This window comes from Amborella trichopoda, chromosome 10 (assembly GCF_054954075.1).
Source record: "Amborella trichopoda isolate Santa Cruz 75 chromosome 10, AtrichopodaSantaCruz75HAP2 v2.0, whole genome shotgun sequence".
Lineage (NCBI taxonomy): Eukaryota > Viridiplantae > Streptophyta > Magnoliopsida > Amborellales > Amborellaceae > Amborella > Amborella trichopoda.
In genome coordinates this window covers 28910037-28936113 of record NC_142345.1, presented here as the reverse complement: position 1 = coordinate 28936113, position 26077 = coordinate 28910037, and the positions used below count along the sequence as shown (strand labels likewise).

Here is a 26077-nt window from a genome sequence, read left to right as displayed (position 1 = left end):
CATACATTAAAATTCCCATTAAGTCTTTCTATCTTCAATTCTAGCTTTTGATCTATTAATAAAACAAAAATACAGGCCAAGTAAAATAAATCTAATTTATGATTTCGATCTCACCAAGCAGTAGCCTGGACCATCAAGAAAAAGAGCTTGAGAAAACTTGGTACAGTATGGTGATGAAGAAGCCTCAATGTGGATCCTTCTCAATCAACCATTTTTCTATCCCTCTCAGCCAAAGTGCAAACAAGCAATAATACAAAGGTTTCCACAAGTCAATTTCGCCCCAAGATTGTGGAAATAAAAAATACATAAAAAATTATAATAAGAAAAGATTGATAATCCTAAAAGGGAAAATAAATAGCAGTAAATAAAATAAAATTCCATACTTTTTAAGAACAACATAGAAGAGCATTGTATATTATCTTAGAAAGAGATAAAAATGAAAGACTGATAATGTCATTTATGGGTTTAAGGAATTTATAAAATAATGCTTTACAGTAGCCAATATAAGAAGGTGAAAGAATCACATTCCCGTTAGAAAACAAAAATGTTAAATTTGCAGCCCGCGATCATTGTGGAGAATTTAGGTTGAAGACTCATTTTAGCATCCGTTATTTCCCTCTTTTTTTCCTCCTTTTCTTTTTCAAATTTGGGAAGGTGGGTGAAGGTTTGGGAGAAATGATCTCTCTCCTCTCTAAATGGCAAGAACGTAAAAGGAAAGAAAGAAAATAAAGGAGAAACTATCTCCAAATTTTCTTGCAGTAAATAAAGGAAGTTTTAGGATGAGCTTTGCATATGGTGTTTAGAAATGTACTTGCGATGATTTTGCCAACATAGATTTCCTCTTTTGACAACAAAGGGGGAGAAATCTTCTCTCCAACAGAATGGCCGCTAAAGAGAAGAAATGCCCTATGTAAATACTCGATTAATAGAATGATAAATTGGGACAATATTGTTGAGTTTATGTGTCTTTAAAGGCTTTATGAGTGTGTAATGAAAAATATTTATTATAATAAAACATAAATTTAGTGGGAGTGTCGTCCCTCAAAAAGCATACTAAGCAAATGATATTTGCGGATACCTGAATGTGCTTAATGATCTATGCCAGTCGGATGGAAAACCCAAGGTACTTAGGCATAAAAATAAACCAAGAAGAGTTTTTAGGTTAGCCTTTGATGAGGTCGGAGCTTATGCCTAGATGAGTGAGCTAAGGGACTGTGTGACCCTTATGTGTGATGGTAGGCCTATAGAGACGGGGGTCAAAACCTCATCCATATTCCATCACACGGCAGGTATATAGATAGATCGTTCGGGAAAACTAAATATCCAACTTTGGGTGAAGCATATGCATGTGCGAGAGATACCCCTATGCGTCATAGAGCTGTGGTCGCATCAGGTCGTAGTGACCTTGAATTGTCTTTAGGGGAGGACCTGTAATCCACATACTGGGATTGCGACTCCTTGGCTCATCGACCAGACTTTGGTGACCCGCTAATGAGCCGCTGCTTGGACTGTGGGTCATGAGAAACACTAGGTCGGTTCGATAAAGCAAGTGTAATCTGTAATCCAAAGTTGAAGGTGGAGTACCCCGTGATCGTTGATTGAATCCCTGAACCATATGGATCCACTTCTCATCATATTAATTTAATTGTGTTCATTTTATTATTAAATTATTTTAAATTTATTATTTGAATTTTTATAAGTCATTTGATATTTTATTTCTTTTTTTTGGACTTATAAAAATAAAGTTATTAATTTACAAAGTTATAATGTTTTAAAATTCATTTTGTTTAATTTTAAAATATTTATTAAAAAATACATGGGGGGCCCATAGTGCACATGCGCGTAGGTATTAGGTGGGGCCCCACATACCATATATGGGTGGCATGCCCCACCCTTGGATACCTTATCTTGTTGCTTTGTCTTCAAGTTTATTAAATATGGTAACTATATCTTGTAGCATGTGGTCAAATATTGATTAGGAAATATTGACCATATCTTATCTTGATTATTGAAGGAAAATCTTGACTTGATATTATTGATATATTCTTATGGAAAATATGAGATGGAATATGCAATTTATGGTTTGCACTACATCTTTAATGGATTTAATTTATTTAAATATATTGACGAGAAAATGATCATGCACCTTCCATAATGTTGATGGCCCATCTGTGGAATGGATGGCTCAGATCTCTCACCTCACAAGTCACCTTGAACAACGGTCCATATTCAATCTAAAAAAAGAGGCAAACTATGGCAAACCCTAATGAAATCTTAGACCTAAAATTCACTATAAATAGGGGCGCTCTGTCCCCATCTCTACACACATCTCTCTCCCATAAACTCTCTCTCTTCCATAGGGGCCACGTCCCTCTCTCTCTACTCTCTCTCTCTGCTAAAAATACCCTAAGGGGCCATGCCCCAATATAGAGACTCTCTCTCTCTCTCTCTCAATATCTAATCTAAGGATTGAGAAAATTAGGGTTTGAGCTTAATTATTTTGGAGTTAGGGTTTTATAGAGATTTAAGAGTGGTTTTTTAGTTTGGCCGAAATTAGCTTTCTCGGTTCGAAATTGAAGCTAGACCGCTGATCCCACACTATTAGATGTGGTGACTCGGTGTGGGGTGGAAAAAGCCCGGTTGAGGTAATCTCCAGCATCTTTCCTTTTAATTGTTTGTTCTTTTATTTTATAATCTCAAGCACAATATTAGGTTGTATGAATGACATCAAGTAGTTGAGATTTATTTTATTGATGTGTTATTTATTTTTTTGTAATTTCTATTGTTTGTAAAAAAACCATCTGTGAGTGATCTTGTTACCAAAATTATAAAGGGTGATTATTATTATTTTCTTCTAAAAAAAAAATTGTATTTCCCCGACAAAAGATTACATAGGTCTTTCTTTCATTGGTATCCGAGCTAGTTTTATTTGATTGCCATTATAAGTCTTTTTTTTTATTTTTTGCTTGAGAATATAAAATAAAATGACTGCTCGTTCCTTCATCTTTGAGATCCTGAAACTGAAAGGTTTGATGGGACCAACTTTGCTTCATGGAAAAGAAAAATCAAATTTGTGCTTTATAAATAAAACTTGTATGAGGTACTCTTTGAGGACCGACTTCATTGTCCAACTGACGACTCATCTCAAATAATCAAATATGAGTATGCCAACTAGAAGAGGAGGAACTTGAGATGCAAACACATTCTTTTATGTGTCATGACTGACTCGTATGCTTTTGAGTACGAATCAATCTATACTGCAAGTGAGATTTTTGATAACTTGAAAGAGAGTATGTTGAACCCTCTCTCATGAAGCAAACTATGACTATGAGAAAGTACAATGATTTAAAATAGTAGAAGGTACCAAGTTTGCAGATCATGAGCACGTGTTTCGTGCGCTAGTCAGAGATTCGGAAGATACAGGCATGAAGCCCAATGAATCTATACAAGTGATTCATTTAATGAATTTTCTTTCTAATTCAAGGGAGACTTTTATATCTTTCATCTTTGGTAGAAGAGAGGCACCAAAATTGGAAAAACTCGTCACGCCATCAAATCTGAAGAAGAAAGGAGGAGTTCAAAGCAAACCCCAAGGGGTGCTATGCATATGGTAAAATCTCAACCATCTTTTAAATTTAAGAAAGATAAGGGAAGAAATACTTTTGAGAAGAAAAGATATTTCAGAAGAAGAGATTTTGGAAATAAGGGAGCAAAGAGAGAGACTCGAACTTGTTTTATTTGTAAGAAGGTGGGCCACATAGCCAATAGTTGTCGGTTCAACAAATCTGATGGAACTAACAAGGAATTGGCATGTGTGATTTTCGAGTCCATACTAGCTGACCCCAAGGAAGCGTCTTGTGTCTTGACGCGGGGGCTATGACCCATATCACAAACACCAAGGAAGGTTACCATTCTTTCACTCCCATGGGACCAAGACAACAACATATTTATATGAGAGGAAATCAGAAGACTGATGTACTTGGAGTTGGAGATTTTGAGCTGAAACTAAAGAGTGGGAGCACCTTGATCCTAAACAAGCAATTTATGCTCTTGATATGAGGAAGTGCTTGGCTTCGGTTCCTAAGATGTCTATGGCTGGATTCATAACTACTTTCATTTGGGAGAAAGTAGTGGTCAAGAAGGGAAAAGATGTGATCATGACTGGACGACTTGTAGACATGCTATTTACTATTGAAATAAAAGAGAAAGTTGTTTATGTCTCGCCCCCTAATGAATTAAATGCTACTATATAGCATATGAGGTTAGGACACATTAATATCAAATGAATGGAAAGATTAAAAAGGGACGGGAGTCTTCATAATTATAAGGGAGATTTATCGAAAGTGTGCAAGTCTTGTGTGTAAGAAAAACTAATAAGGAAAAATACCACCAGGGCAAAAAGAGCTACTAGCGTATTGGAAATCATTCATAGTGACATATGTGGACCTATGAATGTGACCACCAAAAGTGGAAAAAGATATTTTATCTCTTTTATAAATGACCACTAGCGATATGACCATGTGTGCCTTATTCATGCAAAATTAGAAGCCCTAGAAAATTTCAAAGAATATAAGGCCCAAATAGAGAATCAAACCAACCTAAAAATTAAAGTCATTAGAATCGATAGAGGAGGAGAATATTCATCTGACATTTTCTAAGAATTGTGCATTGAAAATGGGATCATTCTTCAATACATCATGCCTTATACTCCTGAACAAAATGGTGTAGCTGAGAGAAGAATAATACTTTAGTGGAAATGGTAAGAAGTATGATGGGGCATGCAAATCTCTCATTAGAGTTTTGGGGAGAAGCCGTATTAACGACATGTTACATCCTTAACCAGACTCCCACAAAAGTGGCCCCACTTACTTCTCACGAAATTTTCACTGATTGTACTCCCTCCCTTGAACACCTGAAAGTTTGGGGTGGCTCAGACCATGTCCTCATCCCACATCAAAATAGAACCAAATTACAACCGAAAACTGTCAAATCCATTTTCATTGGATCAAGGTAAGGGGTATCAATTCTACAACCCTGAAACTGGTACGGTTATTGAAAGCCATGATGCTCACTTCTTTGAGGAAGAGTTCCTTGAAGCAAGGGTGGGTAGAAAGCAATTATGAGGAGGCAAAAAACAAGGATGTAATTCGAGACCCTGAACCTGAAACTTCTAAACCAACCCAACCTGTTTCTGATCTCCCTAAGGAAAGTGAACCTTTACCTGAACCAAGACGAAGTAATCGAATCAGTAAACCACCTCTTTACCTAGAACATTTTGTCTACCTTAGAGAACATTTTGATAAGGTTGGGGAAGATCCAGATTCAGAACCTATAACTCACCGTGAAGCCTTGACCTGTCCTGAAAGGGAATACTGGGTAGAAGTTATGAAAGATAAGTATGCTTCCATTAACCAAAACCATGTATGAGAATTAGTACCCCTACCTGAAAAACATAAGGTCATTGGTTGTAAGTGTTCAAGAAAAAGTTGAACTCTAAAGGGAAAATAGAAAAATATAAATCTAGGTTGGTTGCAAAGGGTTTCACTCAGAAAGAAGGGATAGATTATGAGGAAACTTTTTCCCCCGTTGCCAAATTTCCATCTATCTGAATCTTTATAGTTATAGCAGCTCATTTTGATTTTGAGGTTCATCAAATGGATGTCAAAGCAGCCTTTCTAAATAAGGATTTAGAAGAAGAAATTTACATGACCCAACCTGAGGGATTTAAGGAGCAAGGGAAAAAGAACCTTGTTTGCAAACTTAATAAATCCCTTTATGGTCTGAAACAAACATCGCGACAGTGGTACATGAAATTCCAACAGACGCTTGCTCTTGCTGGGTTCTCTACAAAGAATGAGCATTATTGCATATATCAAAAGGTCAGTGGGAGTGATGTGGTCTTTATATCGTTATATGTGGATGATATGTTAATAGTTAGTAGCTCAATTGCCCTAGTAGTAGAGACGAAAAATTTCCTTGCACAACACTTCGATATGAAGGATCTTGGAGAAGCTTTATATGTGTTGGGCATTAAGATAATAAGAAACAGGAGAGAGAAGACTATCCAACTTTTCCAGGCAACCTATTGTAAGAGGATATTGGAAAAGTTTGATGAGTATGTGTAAGCCCATGTCAACCTCAATTGACAAAAAGATGAGGCTTAGTAATAAAATGTATCCTACCGAAGACATGGATATAAGAGCCATGGAGAGAGTGTCATACAAGAGCGCAGTTGGGTCCCTTATGTACATCATAACGGGAACAAGACCTGACTTGTCTTTCGTCATGAGTCTGGTGAGCCATTTCCAAAGCAATTCAGGAGATGAGCATTAGAAAGCAGTAAAAAGAATTCTCAAATATTTAAAGGGGACCATGAAGTATGCGCTCACATATAAGGGGAGAACTGAAATAACAATAGAGTCATATTCAAATGCAAGCTATCTCGTGGATCGATGAGAAGTCTACATCTGGGTATGTGTTTATGCTTGGAGGGGGTGCGGTTTCTTGGAAGTTAAAGAAACAAGATATTATGACTTTGTCCACCATGGAATATGAGTATGTGGCATGTTGTCTAGCAGCTAAGGAGGCTGCGTGGATTAAGAAGTTTCTTAATCAACTTAATTTCCATCATGTACGTTGTGAGGCAGTACAAATTTTCTGCGACAACACAGTGGCTATTTGTCTCTAAGGAGCCTTGGTTTCACAAGAATTCCAAGCATATCAAGGCATACTTCTATTACCAGAGAAATGAGGTGAGATTGAAAGAGATCGAGATCAGCTACATATCTACTGATTTGATGATTGCAGACCCTCTGACTAAGGGAGTTGTCCCTAATATTTTTGTAAAACATGTGAGAGAGATGGGGATGAGAGAAAGTGAGGAAGAAAGAATGTAATGCCTTCAAAAGTCAAGTGAAAGATGTTGGGTTTGTGGCCTTTAAAGGCCTTATGAATGTGTTATGAAAAACATTTATTATAGTGGAACATAAACTCAGTGGGAGTGTCGTCCCTCAAAGACCATACTAAGCAAATGATATTTACGGATATCGAACTGTGCTTGACGATCTAGGCCAATCGGTTGGAAAACCCAAGGTACCTGGGCATAAAAATAACCAAGAAGGGTTTTTGGGTTAGCCATTGATAAAATCGGAGCTTATGCCTTGATGAGTGAGCAGAGAGATTGTGTGACCCTTGTGTGTGATGGTAGGCCTATAGAGACAGGGGCCAAAACCTCATCCATATTCCTTCACACGTCATGCATAAAGATAGATCGTTCAGGAAAGTTAGATATCCACCATTGGGGTGAAGCATATGCATGTGCGAGAGATACCCCTACGCGCCATAGAGCTGTGGTCGCATCAGGTCGTGGTGACCTTGACTTGTCTCTAAGGGAGGACCTGCAATCCACAGAATGGTAATGCAACTCCTTGGCTCATCAACCAAACTTTGGTGACCCACTAATAAGCCCCCGCTTGGACTGTGGGTCATGGGAAACACTAGGTCGGTTCGATAAAGCAAGTGTGGTCTGTAGTCCAAAGTTGAAGGTGGAGTACCCCGTGATCGTTGATTGAATTGCTGAACCATATGGATCCACTTCCCATCATATTAATTTAATTGTGTTCATTTTATTATTAAATTATTTTAAATTTATTATTTGAATTTTTATAAGTCATTTGATATTTTATTTCTTTTTTTTGGACTTATAAAAATGAAGTTATTAATTTACAAAGTTATAATGTTTTAAAATTCATTTTGTTTAATTTTAAAATATTTATTAAAAAATACATAGGGGGCCCATAGTGCACATGCGCCCACCATGTAGGTATTAGGTGGGGCCCCACATACCATATATGGGTGGCATGCCCCACCCTTGGATACCTTCTCTTGTTGCTTTGTCTTCAAGTTTATTAAATATGGTAACTATATGTAATAATTCTAAAATTTTAAAAAAAAAAAAAGTAAAAAATAAGAAAAAAAAAAATAAAAATAAAAAAGAAGGAAATAAACTCTTAATAAGTGATGGTCTATATGAGCATGATGGTCCTTAGGGACCATCACTATTTTCAAAATCTTTTGGTTAAGTTTCTTTTGTTTGCTCCTGCCTTGCCACGTCAAGTGGGCGTGGGCTTTAAGCATATAAGGGGTATTGTAACGGTTACACCTCGTTTATGAGGTGTCACTTAATAAAATATTATAATAAGGTGTCGTAAGAGTTTAAATACGAGAGGCGAGGACTCCCACGCTAGAAAACTTTTGAAATCTTTCCCTTTCTGGTCGAAACACAGTGAGCTCCTCTCCCTAGCCGAATTTTTATCGGAAGCTCCCTCTCAAATATTTTAAGTAAGTGACATCGTCTTCTTGAAAAATACTCTGTTTTTAATAAATAGTGATATTTCCGTCTAGGATCTTTATTTTATAAGTTTTGTGTGTAAGTGACCTCATTGTCTCGAAAAATGATCCATTCTTTTTAAAAAATAAAATGAAATAATTATTTATGCTTATTATCATGAATTTTAGGTGCTATAAATTTTATGCGCACGTGACCTCATTATCTTGAAAAATAATCTTTTTAATAAAAATTGTGATATTTTATCTATGTTAGAAATTTTGAATATTGTAATTTAGAAAAATAAATTTATTTATTTTTCTTGTCTATTGTTAGAAATAAATGTGATATTTCTGCTTTTAGTAAAATTGTGATATTTCTTTCTACTGTTTTGAATATTTAGACATTGTAAAATTCATGTGCAAATGACTGCCTTATTATTTAAAAATTGACATTTTTGCAATTGATTATAGTATTGTTGTGAAATGTTTATTTGTGGATTGATATCCCATAAATTGTGATAATTCCGTATTCTTGAATTTCTATAAGAGTTTTTCTATACATATTAAATTGGCAATTATGCTAGAATGCCTTTACAAACTACTATCTTTCTAAATTTGAGCCCAAAATATTTGATTGGCTATTTTTGAAATGTTATAGAGAGTGACTGTTATTAATGGTTTAAGTGAAATTCATATTAATGATTTCAGTGATATGTTGAGTACATGATATTGCTGCTTTCGAATGTTTAAAGAGATTTAGAAATAATTTAAGTATGCAAGTGGACTCATCCGGTTCGCCAGTGAGGTATAAGTGGACCTATCTGGGACGCCGGTAGGGATTAAGTGGACTCATCCGATACGCCGGTGAGGTATAAGTGGACCTGCAAGGATTAAATGGACATATCTGGGACGCCGATAGGGATTAAGTGGACCCATCAGGACGCTGATGGGGTATATAGGTGACCTACTTGGGACGCCAGTAGGGTATTTTGTGAAATCCTCTGAATTATGCATTATCGTTAAAAGTGTTTTAAGCATTTCAATTACTCGGATTATACTTAATTATGCATTTATTGAAAGTGAAGTTGTTGATGCATTTCTGTTAATAAATCTTATTTTGGAAAATATTGATATCTTTCAACCATGATTATTTTTAGGATTATGATGATCACTTACTGAGTAGCCAAACTCATCAAACTATGGTAAACATTTTTCAAGATAACTGCGGCTTCATTATGAGTACTCGTCAAGGGCAACTTTGGAAGATATTGTAGTTGTGTCTAAGCTTGTTTTTTGTTACTTTGTAAGAATTCGTCAGTATAAATTTGTCCTATCAAGAGATGTACATATGTTTTGACTGTCACATCTCAAGAATATCAGTATTGTAAATTCTTGGAGTGTAACAATTATGGCATCAGAGCAATAGGTTTAAGATTATTAAGAAATTTTTATTAATAAAAATGTACTTAAAATAATAATGAAGTTGAAAGAATATGAGAAAAAAAAAAATATCCCTATTTTTTTAGTAATCAGGTACACAAATTTAGAGGACTAAATTTCTTTAAGGGGGGAAGAATGTAATAATTCTAAAATTTTTAAAAAAAAGTAAAAAAATAAAAAATAAAAAATAAAAATAAAAAAGAAGGAAAGAAACTCTTAATAAGTGATGGTCTATATGAGCATGATGGTCCTTAGGGACCATCACTATTTTCAAAATCTTTTGGTTAAGTTTCTTTTGTTTGCTCCTGCCTTGCCACGTCAAGTGGACGTGGCTTTAAGCATATAAGGGGTATTGTAACGGTTACACCTCGTTTATGATGTGTCACTTAATAAAATATTATAATAAGGTGTCGTAATAGTTTAAATACGAGAGGCGAGGACTCCCACCCTAGAAAACTTTTGAAATCTTTCCCTTTCTGGTCGAAACACAGTGAGCTCCTCTCCCTAGCCGAATTTTTATCGGAAGCTCCCTCTCAAATATTTTAGGTAAGTGACATCGTCTTCCTGAAAAATAGTCTGTTTTTAAAAAATAGTGATATTTCCGTCTAGGATCTTTATTTTATAAGTTTTGTGTGTAAGTGACCTCATTGTCTCAAAAAATGATCCATTCTTTTTAAAAAATAAAATGAAATAATTATTTATGCTTATTATCATGAATTTTAGGCGCGATAAATTTTATGCGCACGTGACCTCATTATCTTGAAAAATAATCTTTTTAATAAAAATTGTGATATTTTATCCATGTTAGAAATTTTGAATGCTGTAAATTAGAAAAATAAATTTTTTTTTTTTTTTTGTCTATTGTTAGAAATAAATGTGATATTTCTGCTTTTAGTAAAATTGTGATATTTCTTTCTACTGTTTTGAATATTTAGTCATTGTAAAATTCATGTGTAAATGACTGCCTTATTATTTAAAAATTGACATTTTTGCAATTGATTATAGTATTGTTGTGAAATGTTTATTTGTGGATTGATATCCCATAAATTGTGATAATTCCGTATTCTTGAATTTCTATAAGAGTTTTTCTATACATATTAAATTGGCAATTATGCTAGAATGCCTTTACAAACTGCTACCTTTCTAAATTTGAGCCCAAAATATTTGATTGGTTATTTTTGAAATGTTATAGAGAGTGACTGTTATTAATGGTTTAAGTGAAATTCATATTAATGATTTCAGTGATATGTTGAGTACAAGATATTGCTGCTTTCGAATGTTTAAAGAGATTTAGAAATAATTTAAGTATGCAAGTGGACTCATCCGGTTCGCCGGTGAGGTATAAGTGGACCTATCTGGGACGCCGGTAGGGATTAAGTGGACTCATCCGGTACGCCGGTGAGGTATAAGTGGACCTGCAGGGATTAAGTGGACCTATCTGGGATGCCGATAGGGATTAAGTGGACCCATCAGGACGCTGATGGGATATATAGGTGACCTACTTGGGACGCCAGTAGGGTATTTTGTGAAATCCTTTGAATTATGGACTGCCGTTAAAAGTGTTATAAGCATTTCAATTACTCGGATTATACTTAATTATGCATTTATTGAAAGTGAAGCTGTTGATGCATTTATGTTAATAGATCTCATTTTGGAAAACATTGATATCTTTCAACCATGATTATTTTTAGGATTATGATGATCACTTACTGAGTAGCCAAACTCATCAAACTATGGTAAACATTTTTCAGGATAACTGCGGCTTCATTTTGAGTACTCATCAAGGGCAACTTTGGAAGATATTGTAGTTGTGTCTAAGATTTTTTTTTGTTACTTTGTTAGAATTCGTCGGTGTAAATTTGTCCTATCAAGAGATGTACATATGTTTTGACTGTCACATCTCAGGAATATCAGTATTGTAAATTCTTGGGGTGTGACACTATATCTTGTAGCATGTGGTCAAATATTGATTAGGAAATATTGACCATATCTTATCTTGATTATTGAAGGAAAATCTTGACTTGATATTATTGAAATATTCTTATGGAAAATATGAGATGGAATATGCAATTTATGGTATGCACTATATCTTTAATAGATTTAATTTATTTAAATATATTGATGAGAAAATGGTTTAAGGAAAGGGGGATAATGGTTCATGCACCTTCCATAATGTTGATGGCCCATCTATAGAATGGATGGCTCAGAACTCTCACCCCATAAGTCACATTGATTAATGGTCCATATTCAATCTAAAAAAAAAGGCAAACTATGAAAAACCCTAGACCTAAAATTCATGATAAATAGGGGTGCTCTCTCCCCATCTCTACACACATCTCTCTTCCATAAATTCTCTCTCTCTCTCTTCCCTAGGGGCCATGCCTCTCTCTCTCTACTCTCTTATTTTCTCTCTCTACTCACTCTCTCCTAAAAATACCTTAGGGGGCATGCCCAACATAGAGACTCTCTCTCTCTCTCTCTCTCAAAATCTAATCTAAGGGTTGAGAATATTAGGGTTTGAGCCTAATTATTTTGAAGTTATAGTTTTATAGAGATTTAAGAGTGGTTACTTAGTTTGGCAGAAATTAGCTTTCTCGGTTCAAGATTGAAGCTAGCCCGTTGATCCCACGACATTGGATGTGGTGACTCGGTATGGGGTGTAAAAAGCCCGGTTGAGGTAATCTCCGGCATCTTTTCTTTTAATTGTTTGTTCTTTTATTTTATAATCTCAAACACCGTATTAGGTTGTATGAATGGCATCAAGTAGTTGAGATTTATTTTATTGATGTGTTATTTATTTTTTTAGAATTTCTATTGTTTGTAAAAAGACCATATGTGAGTGATCTTGTTGCGAAAATTATAAGGGGTAATTATTATTATTATTTTTAGTTTTTAAAAAATTTGTATTTCCCTGACAAAAGATTACATAGGTCTTTCTTTCAAGTTTGAGGAAACCTCTATAGCAATGGTAAAAATAGTTAAAAATAACTCTTTTTTTTTTTTTTAGAATAATAATAATAATAAACAAGTTGTATTTGGGAGTCGTTGTAGCACATATCATTTTATTAGTTTCAATACAAAGAAATTAGCACAAAAAATAATGCCTTGAAAGAAAGAAATAAATAAATAAATATATCAATGAACAACTTACTCGGATCGGTCCCTAAATTACACAAGGGACTCAAGGTTCCATACCAAATCCTATAGAACGAGGCATCAGGTGATAGGCAACATTGAGAGTTATCTTTTGATGAATTATTTTACCTTGCATATCTCTTTCATCCTCCTCTACTTTTTTTCATGTTTCTTTCTTGAAGGTTTAACCTCCTTTTATATATAGTATATATTTTGTAATTATCATATTCGTAGTCTAAAGAAGTTGAGATCTAAGTGTAAATATGCTTAATTACCTTAAATGCAACTAATTAAGATTAACAAGTTGTCACCAAACTATCAATCCTATGTAGTGAGCTAAACATGTCATTAGTCTACTAATGACTTACAGAATAGGATGTCATCCAAGAATTTCTACAATTTGATTAAAAAAATAGAAATTAAATAAACTTTGCATATCTACAACATAGGAAAAACAATTTTAACAAGGAATTCACACACACCATTGGATTTTTCCTCCAGTGACACTGGGTTTTCCCTCCAATGCTACATCCTATTAAAGCTCAAAAATGGATCTAAGTATAAGACATTCCCTCAAGTTAACTACATGAAATTTCACATATAATACAATAAGGATTTTATATCATTATTAAAACAATTCTTATAAGAAAAGGGGTTGATAGGATTTCCAACACCAAATATAACCTAAATTCATAATTTTCATATTTTATAAAATCAATGGATGATATAAATTACTTTTTGAGGGGAACCGCAGGGAAATGTTTCTCCAGAACGCAACGCATGGAAGATGTTTTTCAGGAGATAGTTTCCTTTAGAAGTCTTAGGAGATCGTTTCTTTGAAAGTCGTCATCTCTGGTTACATAACTAGTTTGGAGTTTCTAAGGAGTTTAGTTTCTTTAGCATGATTGCCCTTGAGCTTAGAAAAAGCACTCCATTTTTTAACCTTAAATTGAAAGAAAAAAGTTTAAATCAAGCCTCCATTTTATTAAGGCTTCCTCATAAACCTCCTAAAAAAGGTTGTATTCATTATCTTGGAAAACCATCCAATCGGCCATCTCGTCCTTGATATGTATAGATATAAAAAATAAAATATTTTAATTCTTTCAAATAATGTAATTTGTGACATTATCTTTTTTTTTTTAAAAAAAGACATTATTTAGACCATTCATTCCAAAATTTTCAAGTATTTATAAATTATTTGATCTACACTATTTTTGAAGCTTTAAATTTCATAACTAAATGTAAACATATATTTTCAGACCTTCATAGGGGTTTTTGGCACTAGAAATGCATCTTTTCGCATAGTTTGCATGTGCACATCAATTTGAATCTTTAATATATAAAGGGTTTGTCTACAAATGTACATAGAGGTCAAAATCATTTACACTCTATTTTTTTAACATTATTATTCGCACTCATTAAATGTCAAATTGGATGGCTTGCGGTGAGTCATGAAGTTCGAGAAAAAATTTTAAAAACTTTTTGTCTATTCAATATCACTCTTACAACTATCTATTTTGAAATTTAAGAGATAAGAATGATTGTAACCTCCATGTATAAAGAATAAATGATCTCTCATATAGTAATGTATTTACGTACCCAAAAATAAATGCCTTTACGTTTCTTTTTGTCCGAGGTTGGTTTAGAAGAGAAGTGAGGATGGCAATGGGCCTAGGGTTGGCAAGACTGCCCAACCTTGCCTTAGACCCTTGAGGATTGGCCTCGCCAAGCATAGCTCCACTCTTGCCTTAGACCCTTGAGGATTGGCCTCGCCAAGCATAGCTCCACTCTTGGTCTATGTGGCCTTTGCCTGGCCAAAACTATCCCCACTCTTAGGCTAGGTGGCCTTTTGCCTTGCCAAGCCAAGCCATAGTCTTGGGCTAAGTAGTTCGACCTGGTATTATTAATGAATCAAGAATTTTAAGCTCATCCAAATCATTAAAAAAAAAAAAAAAAAGACAAAAAAGGCAAGCAGGGCCAAGTTAGGACCTTTGGCCTTGGTTCGGCCTGGGATAGAGACTGGGCTTAAATTTCATTTTGTGGCCCAATTCTCGGTCAAAATTTAGTAGCCTAGGCCAAAGAAGTTTCGGGCTGAACCACACCAAATGACCCCTTACACCCCAATGCAAAAGATTAAAGGAAAAATGGTTTAAAACTCCCTAATATAGACTTTCTAGGCACTTTACCCCTCCTGACTTTTCTTAACATATTTTTCCTCAAAACCAACTTTTTTAGCTAATAGCCCTTCATTACAAAAAGTTCATTTTTTTTTTTAACGAAAATACCCTTCTCAGACATAACAAATCATTTTTGGATCCCAATACAAGGAAACGCAGGCCGCACTTGTACAATGCCGGACTGCTCACTTCAAAACGTCAGGCTGCCACTTTAAGACACCTGCCCCTTTAAAATTTTGTACCACTACTTTAAAATGCGAGACTACCCCTTCAAAATTTCGGACTGTTATTTCAAAACAACGGACTGCCCATTTCTCCAATAGCATAATCCCCGGACCATCACAATGAAACGCCGGACCACCCATTCCAACAAAATAATCGTCGAACCTCCCTCTCTAGCGAAAATATTTTGTTATGTAAAGAAAGGGTATTTTTGTAAACATTTTGTATTGGGGGTATTAGCTAAAAAGTTGGTTTTGGGGAAAAATATTTCAAAAAAAGTTAGGCTGGGGGTAAAGTGCCTAGAAAGTACATATTTGAGGGTTTTAAGCAATTTTCCCAAGATTAAATCCAATGCAGGTCATAAAGAAAATAAAAACAAATAAAAACTCTCTAGCATAGAGGTTTTTTTTTTGGGAGAGTGAGCGTCCCTTCCCTAGCCGTTCAAAAAACATAAAGCATTCATTTCCTCGAGCAAAACCCCAGCATTATTTTTAGGATCCTGAATTCTAAGATGCAACCTTGTCGATGTAGACTATTCTCAAAAAAGAAAAAAAATACTAAAATCAAAATCAAAATATCTTCTCTTGAGATTTAACATAACAATTATCATCATCTAAGCCTTATCCCAACTATTTAGAGTAATCTAGATTCAACGAAATGCATCTTAAAACTAATAGAGACCATCCAATTTATCAACAGCTACATCTAAGCACTCAAGAACTCATTGACTTTCTATTAAATCCTCATTACGTGATTCTAAAGTGGATCACAATTTTCATATTAAAAAGTTGTCCTTCGTAGCTCATTTACACGAAGGGAATAAATGTATAGTGTGCTCTAAAGGAGATACACCTTATCTTGAGAGAGAGAGAGAGAGAGAGAGAGAGAGGAGAGAGAGAACTCTCTTTAGTAAGGTGTTAATTGCAAGGTAGTGATTCAAAAATTGGACTTGGGCCTCAACTCAGTTGGGTCTGATTTCATTTCCACCAGTTTCACTAGGGGAATATTGAGCCAAAAAAATTGAAAACCAAAATACACCAGTGATTTTAGGTTTTTCAGCCCTAAATCTCTAGTCTCTCGATAGTTCAATTCATGCGATTCTCGAGTCAGACAGGCAACTCTTTTCAATCACCAGTAGAAAGAATGAGAGTAATTGGTAATCATAATGAAATGGGAACCTTTAAATGTTGATGTTAGTTTTCTTTTATTTTTGGTAGCGAAAAAAAAAGGTAAAAGGATTATGAAATATACTTAGAAATCATCCCTGATAATCACAAATCCAAAAACCTGATCAAATGCAACCCTCTGGTGCCCTATGTGGTGTCGAATCTGGATTTTCAAATAGATGTGAGAAAGTGTCTTAAAATTATCTGATACTATGTTAGTCTATGTTTCATTAGAGGAAATTAGTTCATAGACTTGTTGATTGAGTGGAGGTCAATTGCATACAACTTAGTATTGAGGCCGAGAACTAAAATTCCGTTGAATACAAAAATTTCAGAATACCACAACAATAATAGAAAATCTTTAATTTTGTAGGAGGGATAGGTTTGTGTTGATTTGCTCAATTTAGTTTTTGAGTATATATAAACCCTAAAATCACTCGAGGACATATAAGAACAAAGTTTATATAAAGTTGTAACTTTAAAATGTAGAATTACAGATGCACCTCAAAAATCCATCGAAAAAAGTTGTTTTAATGTTAAAAAATCTTCTACGAGATATATGAATATGAAAAAAAAAAGAAAAAAAGTTTTGAACCTTAAAAATAATGCATCTTGCAATACATTATCTAGACCGTTTATTTTTCAAAATTGTCGTATATTTACATATCTACTTGATTTTTACTATTTTTAGAGTTTCAAATTTTATAATTAACGATGAAAATATATTTCAAGATAATCCTATGAATTTTTTAGGACTTACGATAAACCACACCCTTCCTAGAAACATTACTAGAAACAGGGTTATAGTGAATGGTAGGTGATCGATCATCCCACTCCTTTTCTATCCCCTCTCCCTATTTAAATCTCTCTCTCTCTAAAAAACACAGCTACCTTCGAAGGTTAGGCGTCGAGTAAATAGGGCTTCGTAGTTTTGTAGCTTTCGTTAACAAAGGTTCAAACTATATTATAGGTAGTCCTCAAATTTAAAGTATGACAATAATCTTATGCATATTATGTTTTTTAAAAAATCAATTTTATAACTAACTTTGCAATATATGATGAACATAAATCCCAACTCCTTTTCCAGATCATGTGACTGACTAAATGCACAGTACATGTACATAGGTGTACCAAATGTTTGCCACCTCCCGAACCCAAAGATCAACACCACCTACTTGGAGGCACCGAAATTTCGGCAATTTCGTCCCTCTCTGTTCTTCTCTCCCTTGAGTTTTCGATATACATTGGTAGTCGGACGATTACATAAAGAGAAGGCGGCCTCAGTCTTTTTGCTGGATTTCTCGAATTTTTTCCCGTGTATTTCTTCTATTGAAGTTGTTCTTTTTCGTTATCTTCATTGATGCAATATTATGAATGTTTTATCTACGTCTCAGTAGATTTTCATCTCTTTGAATTTTTAGAATAAGTATTAACAACAAATGACAGGATCCTAAGATTCTTGCAAACTTATGATGTAATTGAAATTATTTGGAATCGTTGTTGACCTAAATTTTGACCACTTCAATACATTAACTTATTCCCACATCTGTTGTATTTCTTTTATTGAATTTTTTATTTCTTTGTATTTTGATTGATGCAATATTTGGAATTTCTTCTATGCATCTCATTAGATTTTGATCTATATGCATCTTTAGGGTTAGAAGTAAAAAAATTTCAACAACAAATGACATGCTTCTAGGGTTCTTCCAAAGTTCTGATGTATTTCAAATTTTTCAGTATTTTTGCCAAGGTAAAACCGAACCATTTCTTTACTGAAAGTTGAATTTTATTTTCGACAAAGTCATTGCTATGTATTATTGCAAAAATTTGTCAGCCTTACTGAACTTCTACCAAGTATAGACGCCCACAAATTTTAAAAAACCAGATTCCTTATCTATCTGTACAGTTTTTTGTATTTTTTTTGGTCAGTCATGCTTTGAAAATTCACTGATAGAAATCACATTTACAAGGTTATTGGGTTTTAGTTTTGATTCTTTATGTCTGTGTTGCATTTGTTTATGAATTCATAGCAAAATTTTATTAAGATGGAGAAATTTATTGAAACTGAGATATAAATTTTAGGGTATTTTCTGCAGTAACTGGAACTCTAATTTAAATATTTTGGCTGCCATATATTTCTTATGTATTTTATTTAAGATATTTGTAGTTACGTTTCTCTCTGAGATTTGGTTTTATTCTCTCTGAGATTTGGTTTTACCATCTTTATATTAGGGTTTCTTAAGGAAAAAAGATTAATTCTTGAATATATTCAACATTTCCCTATGAAATTATTCTTTTTTGCCCAAATTTATGATATCTTATTAAAAATTTACTATGTTTATAATAATGTGAGTCATTGTTGATACACTATATTTGATTTCTTGATATTGCACACCAGTTGTTTGATAGATCGTCTAAAAAATGAATAAAAAACAACAAAAAATTTAGATTTTTCATATCAAATTCAGTCAATGGAACATAAACCATTTCTCTTATTTGTGAGGCCAAGCTCTCAAGTAAAGCATACATTTTTTCTGATTGTGGATTCCTCCTATCTTCAACCCCAAACATGTAAATAGTCTCTAAATAAATCTCCAAACCTGCTACTGGATGGACTTGAAGCACCATTAATTAGGTGATCTTCACTTGGGTTTAATTAGGTGGCCACCAACATGAGTCAAATACCTTTGGTATTAGATAGGGTTTTGCACCTACACGCTATTGGTAAAAAAACTTCAGCTAAGCTATACAACTAGGATCGCAGGTAGACTGTATGGGAATCTCGTTAGTAATTTAGCAATGGACTTGCCTGAGTATAGTAGACCGTTGATTGTTCTTCCTTTGAAGAACCTATTTGTTTAGCTCTTGTTGAACTTTCCAGATGATAATTGAAGAAAGGAAAGTGTTTCATTGACTATGGTTGCATAATTAATGAAGGTAGCTCTCATTTGTGGTCTGGTGCTTTTCATATCCTACTTTTGGAACATCATAACAGTAGGATGCCTTCTTAATGTGATCAAGAGGGCTGGTAAGGCATCCATTGGTCTTGGAGTATCCAAGACAAGTTAGAGGATACTCCTCATAGGAGCACCTCTTTCAGAGATCTCCTTTAATTATCCAAATAAAGAATTACAAAAGCTCTTGATTGTCATAGCTCGAAATGGGCAAGCATTTACTTGTATGAGCATATGGGAGTATCTCCCACAATTGCAAATTGAATGGTTTGCCGTTGGTTTGGCTACAGCTCGTGGTCCAAGAAATATGTGGTTTGAGATACACTGTTGATGAGCTTGATGAAAACTTACCACAGGTATCCTATCAATCTCCTCATGTTATTCATAACTTATAATTCTTATTAGAAACCACAATTTGTTTATATCAAATTAGAATCTCTATATTCAGGTGATTAACTCTAAAACCAATAGGTTTCATCAAAAGAAAATATCATAGTAATATATAATGAAATTTTTTTTAAGTGAAGCACATTCGAGCATCTTCTATTACTATCACATAATGACCACATGTATGCATATTACTAACTCTGTCTACCATTCCAAATTTTTTCGAATAAAATTCGTGCAAATTTACTTTTCATAGATAATACTTTTATAATTCCACATATCTTTATTTAATATATTATATGGTACATCTATTTATGATCATTTTTCTTTTATATGTTTACTTTTAGCATAGCTGCTCTCTTTTTCCTCTAGATTCTTTGTCCTGACAACAATACCTGTTTCCTTATCTGTCAACTCCAAGTACAACCCAGTAGTAATGCTGTCATATCGAAATCTTTGATCTCTAATTTTAAAATTCACTTGCTCAGTCGTAACTAACAGATGAAAGCTCTTCATACTTTTTTATAACATCTATTAAAATAATGCCATATGCATTTAGATCTGACAGTACCCCATGAGTTACATGCCTGAAATAAACCTATAACACAAGATGTTATGCCTTCCAAAGGTATTTGCAAGACTGTTGTTGTGGCCCAAAAATGGAGGTTATTTCATGCCTATCTCCTATCCTAGATGACTGAGTAAAGACCAAAAGTTACTATACAAAGGTTTGGGGTTAGTACTTTTGACATTCATATCCATGATAAGCACACACATACATATTCATATGCATGTAATGTAGTGATCAGGAATTTCTTCGGATCATGTCCAATATTCTGATGGGATAGGTGTGTAATTTCTATTTCCTAATAGCCAAATAGAAAAATACCGTTCTTTCCAAGTTAGTTTAGATCCAATGGTGCAAACTTTTCCCACACTACATGGATAGACAACAGTCTACTAATAGTTTCTCATATACAAGACAAGACTAATAAGGAATCCATATTTATTTTAGTATTTGTACAAATTTGAGTAATAGTAGAGTGATTTTACAGATATCATCGAATTCTTACTGAACAAGTGTTTAATTAATTTCTACTCCCAACATAACATTACTTACCCGAAATATAACTGTATGACTTAGCAATTGAAACCATCAAATAGTTACATATACAGCACCATAGATTAGAAGCTCACTAAATTTACAATATGTCAAGGGCTTAAAACCCAAGTATAGCTTATGAGCTATACCTACATCATTAATGACCTCTACCAAAACCCATGTGTAACTTATGAGCTAATGAACTTGTATTATCTCATAAAAAAACTATGCCTATTGCCAAATGATTTTTGAAACTCTAAAAACCTCTTTCTTATTTTCTTCAATAGTATAATTAGAAATATTCAAACAATAGATTGTTTGATTAAATTTTTCTATTGTAAATACTTTTTACTATGATTTCTATATTCTCAGATGAGCTCACTTTCCATTTGTGTGTAGGTTTTATCCCTTTGTATTGCCATTTCATTAGATACAGAGATTTCACTCTTATATCATTAAATTACACTATGAAGCCTTTGTTTTATAAGTTTTGCTCTACTTCCTTTGTATATTAAACGATTAGGCTTGAATTTGTTTGATAAAATGTCTACAGAAAATTTGGTATCTTGGAATACATTGATAGAGGGCGGCAATTTGTGTGAGGATGTTAAGGAGTCTTTCTCATTTCTTAGAGAGATGAGAGAGAGCATTAATCTGGGATCTGTTATTATGTGTGATCACGCATAATTTAGACTAATGCTTGAGAGGTATAGTCTCATGGAATATCGTTATAGGATAGGACAATATAACCAGAGTAACATAGCAGTGGACACACTAAACTTCTTTAGAAAAATGGATATTTCAGGTATTAACTCTGATCATCAGAATGGCCATAGCCATTATAGCAATTATTGAAATAATAACTATTGTATTGGACAAGCAGCTCCTTGCTTAGTCAATAAAAAATTGTACTACCTTAAAAATTACAGTTCAAAAATCATTAATCGATGTGTATTGATATTGTAGAAATTAGAAAAATATCAACTGCTGCTCAAAAAATTATTCAATAGAACAATTGTTTCATTAAATTCTATTATATAAGGGTATGTATATTGTGGAAGAGATGTTAAAGCTCTAGCTATCAATGCTCAAATGATGAATATACGCATGAAACTTGATCCAGTCACACTGGTTAATGTGTTGCTTACATAACCCCACAAACCCCCCCCCCCCCCCCCCCCCTTTTTTTTTTCAACATAGAACAATAAATTAAGGAATGAAAAGTTAAGTGTTATTCAATTATTGTGACTAATGCTATTTTCTCTACACAATAGATAAGGCATTTTTGATGCAATTGTTTGAGACATTCCATTTAAAAACACTAAGGCATCTTTGATGCAATGGTTTGAATCATCACAGGGTACATATGGAAGCACATCAAAGAATTTGCATATAAGCAAAATAACACAATAGTTTGTTCCACCAAGATGCACATATTCACAAAACCATAAAATAGAATTGGAATAGTCAAAAAATTAGGAAACCAGGGCACAGTAAATGTTAGAGCTATTTGAATGTAGCAACGTAAAGATTGAGTTTTAATGATAAGAAAAGGTATATTGATCTTTAAGAAATAATCTGAATAGGAGTCTTGTGGTATGCACTGATGTTGGTGAAATAAAGTTTTGATTTTGTCGATGCGGTATATGCTCAGGTTACTGGTCTGCGTTGATGCTGATGAAATGAGATTCTGTAATCTCTCCGTCTCACACTAAAAGAAATGCTCTCTCTGCCCTTATAAATACTCAGTTATGCTCTCTCTCCCCCTATATAAATTTAGTTATTATATGTTCATTTAATAGCTATTTTATAGATTATGCAAATTTTTCACATTTAGTTCAATAATGTTTATCTGGTCGCATGGATAAATCCAAATGCTATTTCCTCAATACGTAATGTTTAATTATCACAACTAACCGAGTTTTAAATGAATTTAAATATTCATATATCTGTTTCACCATATACATATCGTAACAAGCCAACTGATTTCAACACTCAATGCATTAATATTCTCTTCATGAACTTCAGAGAGACATGGAAGTCAAGATTCGAGTGGCTCTTGAAAAATTAAAAGAACGGACCATTCATTGCATTCTCAAAATTTGCAAGCCACTTATAGATACAGCAGCTTATCTTTAAAGATACTTCAGGACAGATTAGTATTTTGAGTTAGGAGAGCATGACATAATCGAAAAGGAGAACTACTTTTTTGTTTATAGTGTATATTTCTTTACTTCAGGTCTCTATATATTTTAAGGTACTTGGTAGTTCAGGGCAAGAAAGTACGAGGTAATCAAAAAAGAGAACCACTTTCTGTTTACAATGTATATATTTTCCTTCCAAGTCTGTATATATTTTTAGGTACTTGTATAAATAATAAAAAAAGGAACTGTATGTTTATAGTGTACAATTTCTTAAATATCTTTTGACATTTTCTAATATTTGTTTGATGATTTCAGTGGACTGTTAGAAGAGCAGCCAAATTAGCCCTCCTTATTTCCTCTTTTTCCCACCAGCCTTCTTTTTCTTTACAAGATTTCTTCCAATTCTAAACTACTATAACTTCGCCAGGATCCCAATGGTCCATTAGACTTATCTCTAAGGCATCTGTTTTTAGATCATCCTTAACTCATGCCCCATTCTCTTTAAAAACCCCTTCTGGAAAAGCCGATATAACATGTCTTTGAGCCATTGTCACGGATGGGTATCATTGATTTGTTTGTTTATTGGTGAAGCTTGTTAATGAATCATACATTGGCCAACGCACAATTCATTTGATTTTTTGTTAAATTGATAGAAGTTTAAATTATATGTAGGTTTCTCTTTTAAGGCAGATAATTAGTCATAAAAGCTTATGGCTTTGAAATGAAGTTGCTGAACCAAAATTTGGAGTAGGTTTAATTGAACGGAATGCTGACTTGTGCTTTGATCACGTACCTTCGTCCTTTGGCAAACCCAATTTCCAATCTTCTCAAGAAGATATAAAGTAGGTCTTGTATCAGAGTAATAGCACCACATTTTAATAGAGTTACGATGTTTAGAGTTTGCTCCTCTCGCTAAAACTTTAATGTTTCGAATGAAGCTTATCTCGATTACATATCCTTATAGTAGGTAATATATGCTTTGTCTTTAAGTTCACTTATTTTTAATGGTCTTAAGACAAGAACATAATAGATCTTCTCATTTCTCCGTTTAAAAATGTGGGTGCAATTATTTTTGGAAAGAGAGTGAGAAAACAGAGGCGCCTAAAATTTTTATGTATATGGTCTTTGCTTCTAGCTTTAGATTATATGACTGGAAAATATTTATAATTATTTATCTTACAATGGTTATTTTTTAAAAAAGAGAACAATTATTATTGTAAAGAAAGCATAAATGTTCACCTTCAAGTACGTTATATATGTTGAAAATTCGCCTCTAAACTATGCAACAGAGAGTTAGAGAGAGAAATGTCCATCTTGAAAGAAAGAAGATTGATTAATTTTCATTAGCAATTTACAAGAAAGTACGTAGAAATATGCCAACATATTTACTCCTTAGAAATTAAACTTCACAGACAGCATATGTCATTATGCATGTAGAAAAAAACTTTCCATATCACCCTGGAATTTATTCGAACACCTTCCTAAGAACTTATATCGACTTGCTAATCATCATGAGCACAAGATACTAAACGTATTTACTTTCCATAAGAATTAAGTTTAACATTATCTCAATTAAATTCATTCTTACACGTGTGGAGCACGTGCACTTACTACTGTTATATATAAGCCCAGCTCAATCCTAATAGGGCTAGCACTGAGGCTGTGCTATTGCCAAGGCCACCTTGCCCCGGCCCTGATTGGGGCGAGGCTTGGGCCAGCCCTGGCCGGCCGGCCTGTTGCCAGCCCTACCGTACATTACTGAATATCCTCTTTCTAGGGAAACACACGTGTACAACATCCATAAACGTGCCCCAAATAGAGTGGGAGATTTTTGGGAGGATGATTTTTTCTCACGATTGGGAAGATGATTTACCTTGTAAGAAAAAAATTATGGGAAAAAATTATTTGTTGTTTTCGTTAATTGATTGGTGTGCTAAGAGTTCAAGAATGGCACATCTCAAACTTGCCAATAAAGAAGTTTCATAGGCAAGTGGCTGAGTTCTTCCCTATTTTTTTTCAAGGAAAAAGTTTATGCAAAGTATCAAACTTTATACTATTGAATAAGGTACCCCTAAAAAATCCTTTATAAGAGTGTTCCAACATTGGAAAATCTTCCAATTAATCATCTCAACCTGGAGCCGAGCTGTATGGATATGAATAAAAAGAAAATTTTCAAAATCTGAAAATATTGCATTTTTTAATAATTTACCTAAACAATTTCTTTCAAAATTTTCAAGTGTTTTTAGATATGCTTGGTCTGGGCTATTTTCAAAACTCTAAATTTCGTAACCAGGGATGAAAATAGATTTTCAACCATCATAAGATTTCCAAAACCTACTGCATCTCCGAGCAAAATTTCGATGTGCATATTACTTCTGCAATATGAAGAAGCTGCCTTATTAGGCCTCTCCCAAATTAAAATATGGTCCAATTCGAAGAATTCGACAAATAATTTGCCTGTTTGGAGTATCTCTTATTGACTGAATTTAGAAGAGCCAACAACAGTTCTGAACTGTAGTTAGCAAGTTGGAGAACAATAAAATATCAGCAGACCAAAACATTAGTAATTAATCGATTTTGTTTCAAAAAGTTGGAAGAAAAAATCTGATAAAAAATGCGGATCACCAAAAAATAACGTAAGCTATAGAATTGTGAATATTTCGGATTTAACTAAAAAAATTAAATATGTAAAAATGACACAATATAGGATTATGATTTGTTATTATTGTATAAATATACTAAAACCATTAAACAATAATTTTATAGCCTTACTAATGTCATTAGAGTAATACTTAACAATTTTTTGTTGAAACTTTCAATAAATCCAACAACAATACTTACTTTGTTGCCACATCACAGAACATATCGTAGATTTATTGGGAGTATAAAATGAAACAACAATACTAAACATAAGAACCACGTAGCAAATAACAAGAACTATGAACTAAGGTATAGGGTTCTTTTCAAAGAAAAAAAACCAAAAAACACCCTCAATATAGAATTGCAACTAATTAAAAGAAAG

The 26077-nt window shown here is 33.7% G+C and overlaps 1 long non-coding RNA gene across 3 annotated transcripts; it reads left to right on the top strand.

Moving 5' to 3' along the window:
* Window positions 1-17527: 17527 nt before the first annotated feature.
* Window positions 17528-23330, top strand: LOC148780124 (uncharacterized). Of its 3 annotated transcripts, XR_016042765.1 has the most exons (4): window positions 17528-17785; window positions 19713-19778; window positions 22566-22659; window positions 22940-23330. It is a non-coding gene; the product is annotated as an uncharacterized LOC148780124 (long non-coding RNA). The 3 variants fall into 3 exon arrangements; XR_016042763.1 differs by having other exon boundaries at window positions 22566-23330; XR_016042764.1 differs by lacking the exon at window positions 19713-19778 and having other exon boundaries at window positions 22566-23330.
* The last annotated feature ends 2747 nt before the right edge of the window (window positions 23331-26077 follow it).